We start from the raw sequence: 15,164 nt of genomic DNA on the forward strand, positions 1-15,164 counted from the left end.
CCTTTGCATGAGACTAAGCACTATCTCCATTACATTGCATGAGGCTAAGAACTGCCTCCATTATTGCATAAGACTAAGCATTGCCTTCCCCTACACAGGGCTAAGCACTGCCCTCATCACATTGCATGAGACTAAGCATTGTCTCCATCATTTGTATAAGGCCAAGCATTGCCTTGTCTCCTTCTCGCATACAACTAAGCATCGCCTGCTCACTTTGTCAAGCAATCAATATCAAAGCATCCGTGCATTTCATGGGCTGAAACATCGCCACATTGTCTGAAGGCATCACAGTCTGAAGGCATCATCCTAATAGCCTAAAGACATCAAGCCATGGCCTGAGGATCTCTCGAAATTACATATCGTTATTCAAAGGTGTCATAGTCCAGAGGCACTATCCTCATGGCATGAGGATACAATTCATGGCCTGCGAACCCTTTATCATACGCTTCATGGCCCAAGATATCATGGTCTAAGGACATCATCCTCATCGTCCAAAGACAACTCTCACGGTCCGAAAGAAATTTGCATCATGTTAAAATTTTCGCAATAACCCTATATATGTTCGCGTGCATCATGTTTTAAGTTTTACAAGTAACTCAGGAGGTAACCGTTCTACAAACAGGAGCAATTCTCGCTCTGATTTTCATTCACAATGTTCAAATCCTTCGATGATCTCAAACGTAACCGATGATCAGCAATTGATTACACTTTATCCCGTAACCACTCAAATATATTCCTTACACATCAGTAACACTCAAATTCGCATTCATAGCTCCACCTAAAATTATCCGTCACTCATACAAAGATCTTCCTCAAAATATATAACCATTCTTATAATAACTCCATCGGTTTCGTTCGGTGTTGGATCCAGAATCACACACGGCCTGATTCATCTGTGTTCATTCGGACAAAATTGGTCATCATTTTGTTTACGTAACAACTCTTTTGTCATTTCCAGGTAAAGAGGGGCAGCTGTTGATACCCAATTTTGCTTTCATATTTTTATAAATATTATGTATATTTTCAAAATATCTTGTTTGCATCATCACCAATATACAAGATTCATATAAGTATTTTCTATAGTTTTTCATTATGTTTAAGGCTTTTTCTTGCATTTAAATTGTTTAAATATTTATTAATTACCCTTTCAAATTATTTTGGGATGACTTAATCATCAAAATTTATACACATACATGTTTATAATATTTTTACTTCATTTCATTTAATTATATTTACAATTTTGAGCTATTTACGTAATTTTGCAAAAATAGCCTATATTGAGCACATAAATACATATATTACATTATTCATGCTAAAGTAGTATTTTTATATATTTATAATATTAAGCTATTATTTAAATCATTTTACTACATAAGTAATATTTTTTATTATTTTTTAATTATTTTTTAACAAATTTTGTATATTTAATTTATATCCCAATATAGGGCTAATTTCGGACCAAAGTAGGCCCAAGGTACTTAACCTATTCCATTTAACCCTTCAGCAGCCTAAACAAAATGACCCCTTCATTTAACCCGGTCGCGACCCATCTCATGACTTGCCTCCCTTCTCTTTCGATCCTGGCCGTTGATCTTAAATGATCAACGGCTCACAATAGCCCTTCCCTCCCTTTATAGCCCTCGTCCAAACCCTAGAGACTCATTTCCCCGCCCAGTTGCCTCTGTATTCTCTCATCTCTCCACTGACACATTAAAGCCTAGCCGACCATGGAGATTCTCTCTTATTCCTTCCTTATACACGTTCATACGCGGATTATACTTACATTTTCTACTACTATCACTCATTTATGGTAAGTTTCGTTACCATTACACTTATGGAAAGTTCGATTTTCTTAGATCTGGCTTTGATTCTATAGTTCTAGGTGCGATTGTGGTTTTATACACTAAAGAAGAGAAAACTTTCTCTTGTATATAGTATGTCTCCAGTGATTCTGTCATGATTAGGGCTTGTGAATGATTTGCCCTAAATCCGACTCCAACTAGGGTTCGGAGTTCTTACTTCCTCTGTTATTTTGAGTATGCATGGGATAAATTCTTTCCTTTTCTGTGTTGATTGGTTATATTTCCTTGTTTGTTCTTTCAATTTCTAATACTATATAAACCCCCTTACACGTTCCCTTTTAAAGTCTTAAAGATTATTACTCAACTATTGTTAATACTGTCACGACCTAAAATCCCACTACATGCATTGTGATGGCACTTAGTCTCTAAGACTAGGTAAGCCGATTATTATAACAATCCAAGCCATTTTTTTTGAAACAGAGTGTAATACAAGTATCGAAACCAAAAGAGAAAATATTCATACAACCTTCCAAAACTGGTAATACAGAGTCATGAACTCTAACTAAATAGATGAAATGATCTCAAGAATCGAAATACACTACTATTCAAATGATAACTGATAGTACAATATAAGGAAAAGACTCCAAGGGACTACGACAATTAAGTAGCTCTACCTTGAATCCTTGCGATCAACAAGCTAACTCTGCCGGAGTCCAGTTTCTTCAATATATGGCTCTGCACAAAAATGTGCAAAGGTGTAGTATGAGTACACCACTATCGGTACCCAGTAAGTATCAAGACTAACCTCAGTGGAATAGTGACGAGGTACAATCAAGACACTCACTAGTCAAAATAACCTGCGCAATATAGAAATATAATGATAATAATGGAAAACATAAAGAAGTAAATGGCAAAAAGAATCACCTCGTGATATAAACAGTAAAGCAATAAGAACATCGTAAATTATCGTTCCAACCAAATAAGGAACACAAGGACAACCAATTAATCCAATCTTTCTAACACAAGTTTTCACAACAAATTCACTTCGTGCTACCTCATCTCATAGTCACAATTCACGGGCCTCAACCCACCATCATAAACCCATGGCACCTCCTGCCTATATCTCGAATCACAATCCCCATGAACAACTCACATGCCAACAATATCAATATAAGTGTCACGCCTCCTTTTTACCTACACCCCGCGAAGGGACGTAAAGGGAGTTTTTCCAATTAAAGGACAATCGAAACGGGATTTATTATTTAATTCAGAGTCGCGACTTGGGAGATTTATGGTGCCCCAAGTCACCGGTTGAATCCCGAATCGAGGAAAAGATTAACTCTGTATTACAGTCCGCGAACCAGAAATCTGGATAAGGAAATTCTGTTAACCCGAAAGAAGGTGTTAGGCATTCTCGAGTTCTGTGGTTCTAGCGCGGTCGCTCAACTGTCATATTCGGCTTATTTATCTGATTTTAATTCATATTGAACCTATGTGCAAATTTAAACTCTTTACCAATTTTATTATTATTATTATTATTATTTTTACAGAGATTTGCAACGTTGTGAGAACGTATATCGAACCACGTCACATCAATGTACCCATGGTTATCGACACATTTCGACTCCGTTGAGATTTGTATTTGGGTCACATAAATGTGCACCCGAGTTTAGGAAAGTAATTTATTAAAGGCTCACCTAAAGCGACTAGCGTATCGTTATTTTGGGTAAGGCCGTGAAATTTTGCTAAACGGTCCATCCCAAAGTCTAAGTAATTTTATCAACATGTATAGAGGGCCCCGCAGCTTGTGTATTTTTGTTTGTCGAGGCTCGTCTCATTCATTATTTAAAAGGGGAAACCTAAAAGCGACTATGATTGGCTATTTTTATTTGTCTCTAAAAATAAAAGGAAAAGTCCTAATTTTTTTATTAATTCTAATACTACTACTTCATTTGGGGGTTCAAGAAATCATTTGAATTTTTGATCCTTAACACTACACAAATAGTTATTCGAATATGCTTAAAAAGGCAGGCCAATCCTATGTCTGGGCCCAGGTCCAAATGAATATGTAATCAAGAGCAAGACCTGGGCCATTTGGGAGGGCACGGAGGCCCAAACTATCCGAAGTGGACTGTCAATATCCGCCTTAATTCCAATTGGACAAATGATCACTGGGATTACTTCACCTTATGCAAATGGGTTGTTTGGGGTCATTTAAGTCGAGCTGGAAGCGTGGTATTGCCAAAATATGACGCAACTGATTGATTGATTCAAATTAACCTTACTAGATCAATGTTCAAACATCCGTGATTTTAAAACTGAACCACTGAACTTACTATTGAAAACAAATGTAGTAATGCTTCCCTTAAACTGATACCCATATCCTAATTAGTAGCCTTGAACTACAGTTCATGTCCTAATTAATTGTTCATTTTCTGGTTGTTACTACAAGATAAAATCATCACTCTCAAATTCATTTCATGCTCTAAACTATTTTAATTCTAAAAGTTTACTAAACAGAACAAGCTAACTTATACAACAGCTAATACCATTCCAAACAATAATCCAAAAGTCCACTACAGTTCTAATTACACAGCCCAAGTTTTAACAGCAAAATACAAAACTAAACTATGCTAGGCAACCCATATCAGTTATTGTCTATGTTAACCATAAACACAGCTGAAATCAAAATAAACAGGGATCTGATGAACACTTTTATATCATCAACTCTATTTCAAAGCTACATCATGGTGGATTCGAATGTGTACCTGAGACTGGAGCAGAAATAAAGTAGAAAAAAAATCAACAGCAGCAGTAATAAGAGCAGCAATACAACAGCAGTTCAACAACAGTAATTGGGGAGTTCCAAATAGCTACCGACACCGCCCAGAAAGTTTGTAAAATACCAAACAGCAGCAACTAATATCACCACAAACAAACTCAACCAAGCGTATATTAAACCCGAAACTGAACCAGTAGACCACTGAACCACTTAAGCAATCAAAAGGAATGAGATTCATTGTTCAGAATTCGAATTACTCCTACAGATGCAATGAAACAGTATCTTTCTTTTTGTTCTTTGTTTTTAGACTCTTCCACCCTCCCCTTGAGATTTTCAGAATCTTTTTTAATGTCTCTACTGATCTCTATATTTATACCAAAACCTTAAACCCTTTCCAGCCCCTCTCTTTTTCTTTTTAGCTGTAAGAAGGATCTCTCATTATTACCCCCATGTTTCTTTTTCTTTCCAACTTTTTAATATTCCTCCCTATGTGAACCCTTTTAGTTTTTATCATTATCCCCATATCATTATGTCTTGTTCCCCAATAACCCTTGTCTTTTCTTTATTTAATCAATCCTTTTAAACCTCCCCATTATGTCTTGTTCCCCACTTTTATTAAACAATTCATTATTTTAATGGTATATCAGTACCTCACTGACAGACCACTAAGTTTAAACCATTTTCAAACTTTCTGATCCCAAAATACCCTCCTAAAGTCCCTGAAATTACTGCCCTGCCCTAAACCTCTTAATCTGATGGTAGAACTCTATAAGTTATAACCTTAACAACTGATTTCTAATTGATCACTAAAGTACTACAGCTATAACCAATTCACAACCAAATTTAAACAATGATTCAATCAGAATTGAAGCAGTATGAATCAAATTATTATCAGGTTATTCTAACATTCAAGTATGTAAAACTAATCGACGACACTTATCCAATCGACTACACGAATTACAACACATACAATCAGTAGCAAATCAGAATCGAACAGGCACACAGGTGGTTCGAGTCGTATTGATAGAAACAGGGATTTATAATAAAACTTAACTAATCGACGAAACTCATTCAAATCGATTATATAGTTTATCATATACTTGACTATGACCAGAAAAAGTTCGACCAAATAAAAGGTCATTGAAGAAGGATAGAATCAATCGACAAAAAAAAGAATTGAAAAATCAATAAAACTAAACTAAACAAATAAACAGATATAAACAAATACAAAATGGAACAAACAGGAAAGGAAAAATACCTCAAGAACTCGGAAACTGGACGACCCGACTTGGACTCTGACTCGGACTCTTTGAGGTTGAACGGACCTTAATCGAGTGTTCTCAACTGAGAACACTTCGACTAAGGTCGATTAGACCCCAAATCATCCTTTAATTTGGACAGATTTCAACCTTTGGTTTTCTAGGGTTCTTGGGGGTTCGATTTGGGATTCGAACGGTTTTGGTCTAATTCGAACCAAACCAACGGTGGTTTGGTGACGAGGGAGGTCAGGGAGATGTCCGGTATGAGTTTGGGACTGGTTGGGGTAGGTTTAGGTTCTGCTCGAATCTTCGATTGAAGATTCGAGAAGCTGGAGGTTGATTCGAGACAAACGGTTAGTGGATCTGTAACGAGGGTGGTCAGATGGCTTAGGGGTGTTAATTTGGTAACCGGCGGCGTTGTTACCGCTGGGTTTCAAGCGGAGGTGTAACAATGGCGGCTAGGGTTTGGGTCTGGTCCGTCTCTGAGCTTGAGAGAGACGATGGGGTGAGGGGGGTTTGGTTTGGGGCGTGGGGTAAGGGATTAGGGTTATATATAAGAGGGGGCATTTGATCTTGGCCGTTGGATCAATCACGATCAACGGCTTGGATCATTTTACTAATAGGCACGGTATCGTTTGGAGTAGTACTGGGGCGGTCCGGGTTGGGTCAAAAATGAGTTATGGGAGGAGTGGTCTGGACCGTTCGATCAAAACAAATCACCGGTCCAGATTGAGCGTGACAGAAATGACGTCGTTTGAGTGGCTGTTTTGCCAGACCGACTGGACCGGGTACAGGGGTGAAATTTGAGCTTGGTTTTGGTCAAAAATAAAACGGCCCACTGCCGATTTCTTTGGATTTTTCATTTCTTCCTTTTCTTTTAAATTCTTTTAATTCTTAATTACCAAAAATTAAATTCCAAAAAAATCTTAAATTAAATTATAGAACTTAAATTAACTTGTTAAAAACACAAATTAACTTCTATTACAACTATTAACACAATTAAACATCAATTACAAATAAAATCACACAATTGGACTACAATACATATTTTTGTGATATTCGCTCTTTTAAACCAAATATGGTTCAATTAATTCCTAATTGCAAAATTAAATCCTAAATGTGCATGCAACATATATTTTGTATTCTTCCATTAACAAAATGAAAACAAACATGCACAGACAAATACAAATAATTAACAACATGCCACAAAAATTCTCAAAATTGCACACAAAGGAAAATTATTTTATTTTGAATTTTTTGGGAGTAATTCTCATATAGGGCAAAAATCATGTGCTCACAATAAGGATCTGCACGGACAACTCATGTGCTGCACAGATAACTCACGTGCCAATAACGTAATCATCATATACTCGCGGTACCGCGTGCCCACATCTCAAATCACAATTTGCACGGACAACTTACGTGCCAAAATCATAATCTGCCCGGCATAACCACAGGATCAATAACAACTTGAAACAGATAATAACAGGATACATGGGCATAATCAATAATGTCAAATTTCGTAATCATGATCGAATATAAGTAGCATGCTACAATGTATGCTTGTGCAAGTGTATTACTACAGCCCAAATCAACAACTAATATCAAGGATATTGAATAGTTCATCAAAATAACAATAGGTCACGCACGACGTATGACCAACACAAGGAAAATCACAATATCACACAAAAATCATCAACACAATGCCCCCACATCATCACATATCATCCCTGACACTACCACCTTTATCTCTCCTATAACCATCCGTATCACTCCGCCTTGACAATATCAATAGACACCCTTATCTCTCCTATATTCAACAACAGTGAGATGCCACCTTATGCCTCATATAACAACAACGGTGAAATACCACCCTTATACTCCACATCATAACAACAGTGAAATGCTATCCTTATCCTCCACATAACAACAATCAAACCACAACACAATTTACACGTGCTATTATCACAACAACACAACATAATCAACTCGTATCACAAATTCTTGTAGGCCACAACCTTTCTAAAGGTTCAACGATATCAAATAATTTCACAACATATAGCCCACAGCTCAATACAATGTATATAAAAATCTCAATAACAATATCTCTTTTAAACATAACTTCAAATAAAATAAATCAATGCCTCTTGATTACTTCAATTTCAATTAATTAATTAATTAAGGAAAAACTCAATTATGAAAATATCTTCCATAAAAAGGAATCTCAACAATCATAAAATTCTCGTAAAGGTTAAAGTAGTAACAAGTCCAAATAAGCATATAAAACAAACTCAACAAGTAACGAATGTGGCATATAACAATTGTTTCCAATAAGGCATGTAATGGTAAACATGGCGAAGGAAGAATATAACATGTGCCAACAATTTCCAATTAAATATATAAAAGATGCCTAAGAGTTTAAACCGATAGAATTTGCACATATAAATCCGAGTACATACTCGTCACACCTCGCGTATATGGATTTTACATTACACAATTTGCATAAACAACTCAATGCCTTAGGGGTAATGCCTCCACACAAGGTTAGGCTAACATACTTACCTTGGCGAAGTTAGGCTGATACACTAAAATTGCCTTCTCGCGTGAAACGACCTCCGGGCGGCTCAAATCTCGGCAAAATAATTTCATGACATAATTAAAACTCATACGAAATAATTCCAGATAATAAAACTTTGACTTTTAATTTTACACTAAAAAGTCAACCTGAAAGTCAACCCGAGGCCCGCACCTTGGAACCCGGTGAAAATTCATGAAATTTAAATATCCATTCGGATACGATTTCAACCATACCAAAATTATCTAATTCGGATATCGAATCATCCTCCAAATCTCCATTTTACATTTTTGAAAGATTTTACAAATATCCCATTTTCTTCCAGTCAATTCACTAATTAATGATACAAATGAGTATGGAATCATGAAATATAACCAATTTCGGATGAAGAACACTTACCTAAATCAAACTCATGAAGAACTCCTCCAAAATCGCCCAAAATCAAGACCTAAAACTCTAAAAATGGTGAAATCCTCAAACTCCCAAAATATATATTTCTACCCAGCACTTCCGCATTTGCGGACACACACGCGCACATGCACCTTTTCTTATACGAGTCAATTCGTCGCATCTGTGGTTCCAACTTGCCAGCCCAGGGATTGCACATGCATCCTATTTTTTGCATCTGCGCTTTCGCAGAAGCGGCTCAAACTCCGCAGAAGCGGATGACCATCTAGAGCATCGTATTGCATCTGCGATCAATATTTTGCGGGTGCGATCACGTACCTGCACTCCACTTTCTGTAGAAGCGATGCAATAGGACCAACTCTAATGTCACAGGAGCATCCATGCACCTGCGCACCAAAATTCGCAGGTGCGATGCACTAGAACCAGCAGTCCAGAAATTCGCCAAGTCCAAATTCCGAACTGTTAACCATCCGAATTCCACCTGAGACTCCCGAGACCTCAACCAAATATACCAACACATCCCATAACTTAATTCGGACATACTCAATATCTTAAATCACATTAAACAACGTCAAAACTACGAATCGCACTTCGAATCGAACTTATGAATTTATGAAATTTCCAAATTCTATAACTTGTGCCGAAACATATCAAATCAATCCGGAATAACCTCAAATTTTGCATATAAGTACCAAATAACATAATAGACCTATTCCAATTTTTATAATCAGATTCCGACCCCGATATCAATAAAGTCAACTCCCGATCAAACTTCCAAACCTTCCATTTTCCAATTTTTGCTAATTCACGCCGAAATCATCTAGGAATATCCAAATACAAATCCGGACATACGCCTAAGTTCAAAATTACCATAAAAGCTACTAGAATCATCAAAATACCATTTTGGAGTCGTCTATATAAAATTTAAATCTCCGATCAACTCTTTTCACTTAAGCTTCTAAAACAAGAATTGTTCTTCAAAATTGATCTCAAATCATCTGAAAACCGAACTCGACCTTGTACGCAAGTCATAACACATATTATGAAGCTGCTCGAGACCTTAAGCCGCTGAACGGGATGCTAATTCTCAAAATGATCAGTCGAGTCGTTATAATTACTCTCTCACTCTCACTCATTCTACTATTCTAAACTTGAGACCTTGGCCGGCTGAAAGCCAAGGCTACCAGAATTCGATTGTTACTCTTTTATCAGTGCGAGCACTGCCCGAGGTTTACTTAAAACCCTTGGAAACTCTGACGAACTGGAATTTTGGGATTCTGCTGCTCTTTTTGTTATTGATGATTGGAGTACTGCTAAATTGTTCTTCTTAATTTGCTTGTTTGATTAATTTGCTTGTTTGATTAATTTGCAACTATAGCCTCTTTGCCTTAGAAATTTCATTCTCTTTCGTTCATATTTATACTTTGTGACACTGAAACTTCTATGAATCAATGTCCTACTATTCCATTTTGTTTTAGCCTTATTTGCTTTTAAGTATTCTTGTGACTCTATACTCTTAGCATCTGAACTTGCCTAGGTTATAATTATGGTGTATGCTTATCACATGTGTTAAGCATAAACGACTTCTGGTTCTCTTAAACCTATTTGTCCTGCTATATCTATGCTAATACCTGATGATTGCCCTGAGTTTATCTTTCTGTTTTGTTGTGGATTATTATGATAGCCAAATCATGTGTTCTAGACCTTGTTGAGTCATTCATGCCCAACCTGCTATGCTTATGAAGTTGTATTGTTAACTAGGGCCTGTTTCCATGTTATTTGAGTTCTAGTGTATGCTTTTTGACTTGTGAAATCCTATGTTATTTAGTATTACTTGAGACCTTAGGGTAAATCTTATACCTAGCCTTTTCTCCTATGTGTGGCCAACTAGTACAAGGTTTGATGCCTGCATGTCCTGATTGACATGTTACTTTTTTCATAAGTTCTTCTAGTATTGATTGATACTCAACATGTTAAAGTTATCTCATGTTCAACTAAGTATTTTCTCATATGCCTATTCTGTTATGCTACTTTCGTTAGGCTCTCATGTTAGACATTCTATTGTATCCCACTTGTTCTTGTATACTACTATACCATATTCTCATGTTTAAGTCTCTTATCTAAAGTTCTTTTAGGCTAACTCTAGATCATTTTACTTTTGAAACTCTTGTTAGAATAATTCACTAGCGTATGATGGTCAATCCTTTGTTTCTGAGAATACAAGTATGAACTTGCCCTGCAAACTTGTCATTATATCATATGATCTTGTCTATGTGTTTTGGTTGGAACTGCTGGCAGATACAACTTTAAGAATTAAGTGCTAAAAGTTGTTCAATTATTTTCCTGAGTAATTTTCACTTGCATGGTTAAGTCTGGCATCAGTTGGGTTAAGTAAGTCATGCATCTTGGGCCTGGTATTGAGCCATATATATTGTTGGACCAGGGTGTCGGATTCATGCATACTTTATTATTTTTCTAAGCCTGGGATTTGGGTCTGCTGGTTGGGTGAAGAGTGAGGCTGTTAAAGGACTAGTCAGTGCTGGGTTACTTTTGTTTTGGCCTATTCTCAGGATTGCAGTTGTTCTTTATGTAATATTTGTACTTGTACTCGTTATCTGGGCCTGTAATAATTTATAAACAAATAATTGGGGTGTTAGTGCAAATGAGGGAACGGGTACATTCTATTTTTGCATAAAGGGGTAGAAAACATGCTTATAGGGTCTACATGCTTTGTTTGCTATTTTGTTTGACATGCTCTATTTCTACTCACTAGTAAAAGTCATGTCTATAGGAATCACACACCTCACTTAAGTTGTCTAAGTACTTGTACACTATTCAAAGCATATTGGTTTGAGTAATTATTGTACCCGTTTCCATGCATACTGTTGTGCACTATTAGACAACATATTTATAGGAATCAAACGCCAATAACTACATGTTCAATTATTAGACAGCATGCCTATAGGATACAATAATACACGCCTTTGATAATACTCATCTAGATACCATCACTATAGGGTTTTAAATAATTAATCAGTTGCTTTCTGTTACTTTTATACTGCCTTACTTAGATTACATGTATATAGGGATAAAGTGTTATAAAATCAAGTCTAATTGTCAATTGTTAGAAATCCTACCTATAGGATATTGTCGCTCGCATAAGAAACCGTTTACGAAATCAATGCTGCTAATTCTAGGCTCTCAAAGCTGTCTTACCGCCTTATTTTGTGAACAATTTAGATATGATGCCTATAGGATTGTAATACTTTTAATCTACAACTCTGTTAGCTTAAAGTTGTAATGCTGCTTGTACACTGCTGGAAATCAGAACCATCCAGAAATTATGCCTATAGGACTTAACGGCTATAATGTCTCTTAATTCTGAAACTGTCTACTGCCAAAATCTGCCCGTGCGCATTTCTTGCTTATGCGTGAGAGGCGAACTTGAGCCATTTGTTTCCTTTATGTGAAGTCCTATATGTTTTAAATGTGGGCCTAGTTTTATCATTTTGAGCATCCTAAGTAAAGTCTAGAACCACCCAACAGTAGGTCCAAAGCCTCCTAGGCCATAGTCATGGGATGGGTAGTGCACGCATAGGGCGTGACCTAGAATTGAATTAGAGCGCCTTTAAGTAACAACTTTAATATAGTAATCGGGTAGCAGGAGATAATAGTCGGTGCCCGCTAAATAATATGAGCAACCCCTACCCTAAGGGAGTTGTGAAGTATTATTTATGTTGCATGGGGTGTTCCTTTAGGCTAAAAAACTTAGGTCCCTCCTTCCCTTTATATGCTTGTTGTTCACCCATATTCGTCAAATATAGACCAACACAATTGTGTCCCTATAACCTCTAAGACTTGTACTGATTATTTATATAGTTTAATTCTTATGTTGTTTTCTTTACACTTGTTTGTATAGAACCTTCAACTTCCACATCTTTCTTCACTTATATGATCACTTAGCTTAATTATAATTCAATAATCCACATAGCGTAAAATTCGGTCGGGACCTACCGTTGTGGACCTCGAAGAGTGCCTAACACCTTCTCTTTGAGGTAATTTGAGCCTTATCCGATATTTACAAATAGGTGCCCTAACGCACCTTAAAAATTATTAGGTGGCGACTATTCCTTTTAATACCCGTTTAAAAGAGTTGTCACACGTCGAAACTCGCTTTCGCGAGAAAATGGGGCGCGACAACCCTAGTGTGTAAATTTTTTGGTTCATTAATATTATGTGTGTATGATTGAGTTAAATGTTATTTAGCCTTATTTTGCCTTTAAAGTTGGAATTAATAGCTGCAAACATTGATTCATGTCTTTTTTACCTTATTCTTACTTGAGAAAGAGGAATTAAGTCTATGAAAACTTGGCCAACAAGGAATTAAACTAGTTAATTGATTAGTTTAATTAATGGATTTGGACTAAAGATAGTGATAATCCATCTTAGGCTCATAATCCATTGCACTTATAGCTACCCATTTAGACTTGAGAAATCTAAATTGGGAATAATCACTTTTTAATCGAGATGTATTGAATGAGTACTTATATTTTGAGAGTCATAACAAGCCCGATCTAACAAGCAAGCACAATTGACTTTACCCATTAGGTTTACATAAATGTTAGGACTACAACTCTAGGCTTTTCTCCATTTGTTGAAACTTCTTAGCAATATTGCATATTAAGTGTTTATTGTTTTATTTCTTAGAATCATCCCAGTTCAATCAATAGATTCGATACACTTTTTTTGTTTGGAAGATAAATTAAGTTACATCAAGTTGCCTATCCTTAACTGTTTACCTTAACGCCCTTATAACTCCTTGAGGTTCGACCCCGGCTTTCACTGGATAATTTATATTGCTAACAACTGTTTCATAATACCTTTATTGGTGTGTGTCTTTGACGTGATCAATTTTTGGCACCGTTGCCGGGGAGTTTATGGTGTTAGCTATATACTTGAGTTTTTTTCTTGAGTATCTTCTTTTACTTTCGTAATTCTAAATTGTTGAAGTGATTGTTGGTTTCCAATAGCGAACAACGAGATTGAAAATTTACCATTGGGAGAGGTGGATGGCGAGGAGGAACAACTTGATGAAGTACCCGATGTTCCACAACCAAACCGTCGAGGCTGTAGGCAATAAGATAAAGTGCCTCCACCTCCCCTACCTCCACCACCATAATAATCCCAAGCGGCAAATCACCGAAATTTGCCCAATGAAGGGTGTACTAGTACTATAGTTCCCCATCGCATTAAAGCGGGCAACTTTCAAGTCACCAATGTGTTGCTCACTTTGCTCAACTTACAAGGCTATTTCACTGGAGCGCCGCATCAAAATGGTTATAAGCATTTGAAAGAGTTTGTGGATGCGTGATTGGGAAGCAAATAAACTCATGTTTCGAAGATGCATTGAGGTTAAAGCTATTTCCCTTTTCACTGAGAGGGAATATCTTAGATTGGCTAGAACGCTTGCCCAATCGTTCTATTCATACATGGGATGAGTCAGCGGCAGAGTTTATTTCTAATTCTTTTCCCTCGGACATATGGCAACTTTATAGGATGAAATATTGGCCTTCAAGCAAGAACCCAATGAATCATTGCATGAGATTTGGGAGCGATATCGTATTATGGTGAAGGAGTACCCCAACAATGATATGACCGACAACATGATCCAACAAATATTTTACCGTGGCATTAATACCACAAATCAATTTGTGGTCAATCAATTGGCCAGAGGCAATTTTATGACAACACCTTATGCGGAAGCATGTGGATATGATGAGATGGCAGAGACCTTTTCGGCTTGGCAATCCCGAGCCAATGTTCCTCTAGGTGATCCCAACATGAATTGGAAGACCATGGGCAAGCTATTGCGGAACTAACCACTACCATGACTCAACTTGCTAAGGCTCAAATCTATTAAAATCAAGCTCCAAAACAAGTTCATGCCATGGAAGGAGTGGGTGTTTTGGCCAATAAAAAGCGGATAAAGGTCCCCAATTTCAACCCGAGTGAAGAGTTATGCACAAGAGGATAGTAGTTATGACCAAGATGACTCTTATCAAGAGCAAGAAGAGGAAGTTCAATTTGTGAACAACTATCAAGGGCAAATGGGTAATTCTCAAGGTTCTAATCAAAGTCAATGATGATCTCAAAACAACCAAAGCAATTGGGGTTCCAACAACCAAGGGAATTGGCATAACAACAATAACCAAGGGAATTGGGGCGGTAATAGTCAAGGCAATTGGGGGAACAACAACAATCATGCAAATTGGAGTTCAGGTTTTCAAAGACCTCCAATGTACCAACAACCAAGCAACCCACATCCCCACCTTTCCCAT

Source organism: Nicotiana sylvestris, chromosome 4, assembly GCF_000393655.2.
Source record: "Nicotiana sylvestris chromosome 4, ASM39365v2, whole genome shotgun sequence".
NCBI lineage: Eukaryota > Viridiplantae > Streptophyta > Magnoliopsida > Solanales > Solanaceae > Nicotiana > Nicotiana sylvestris.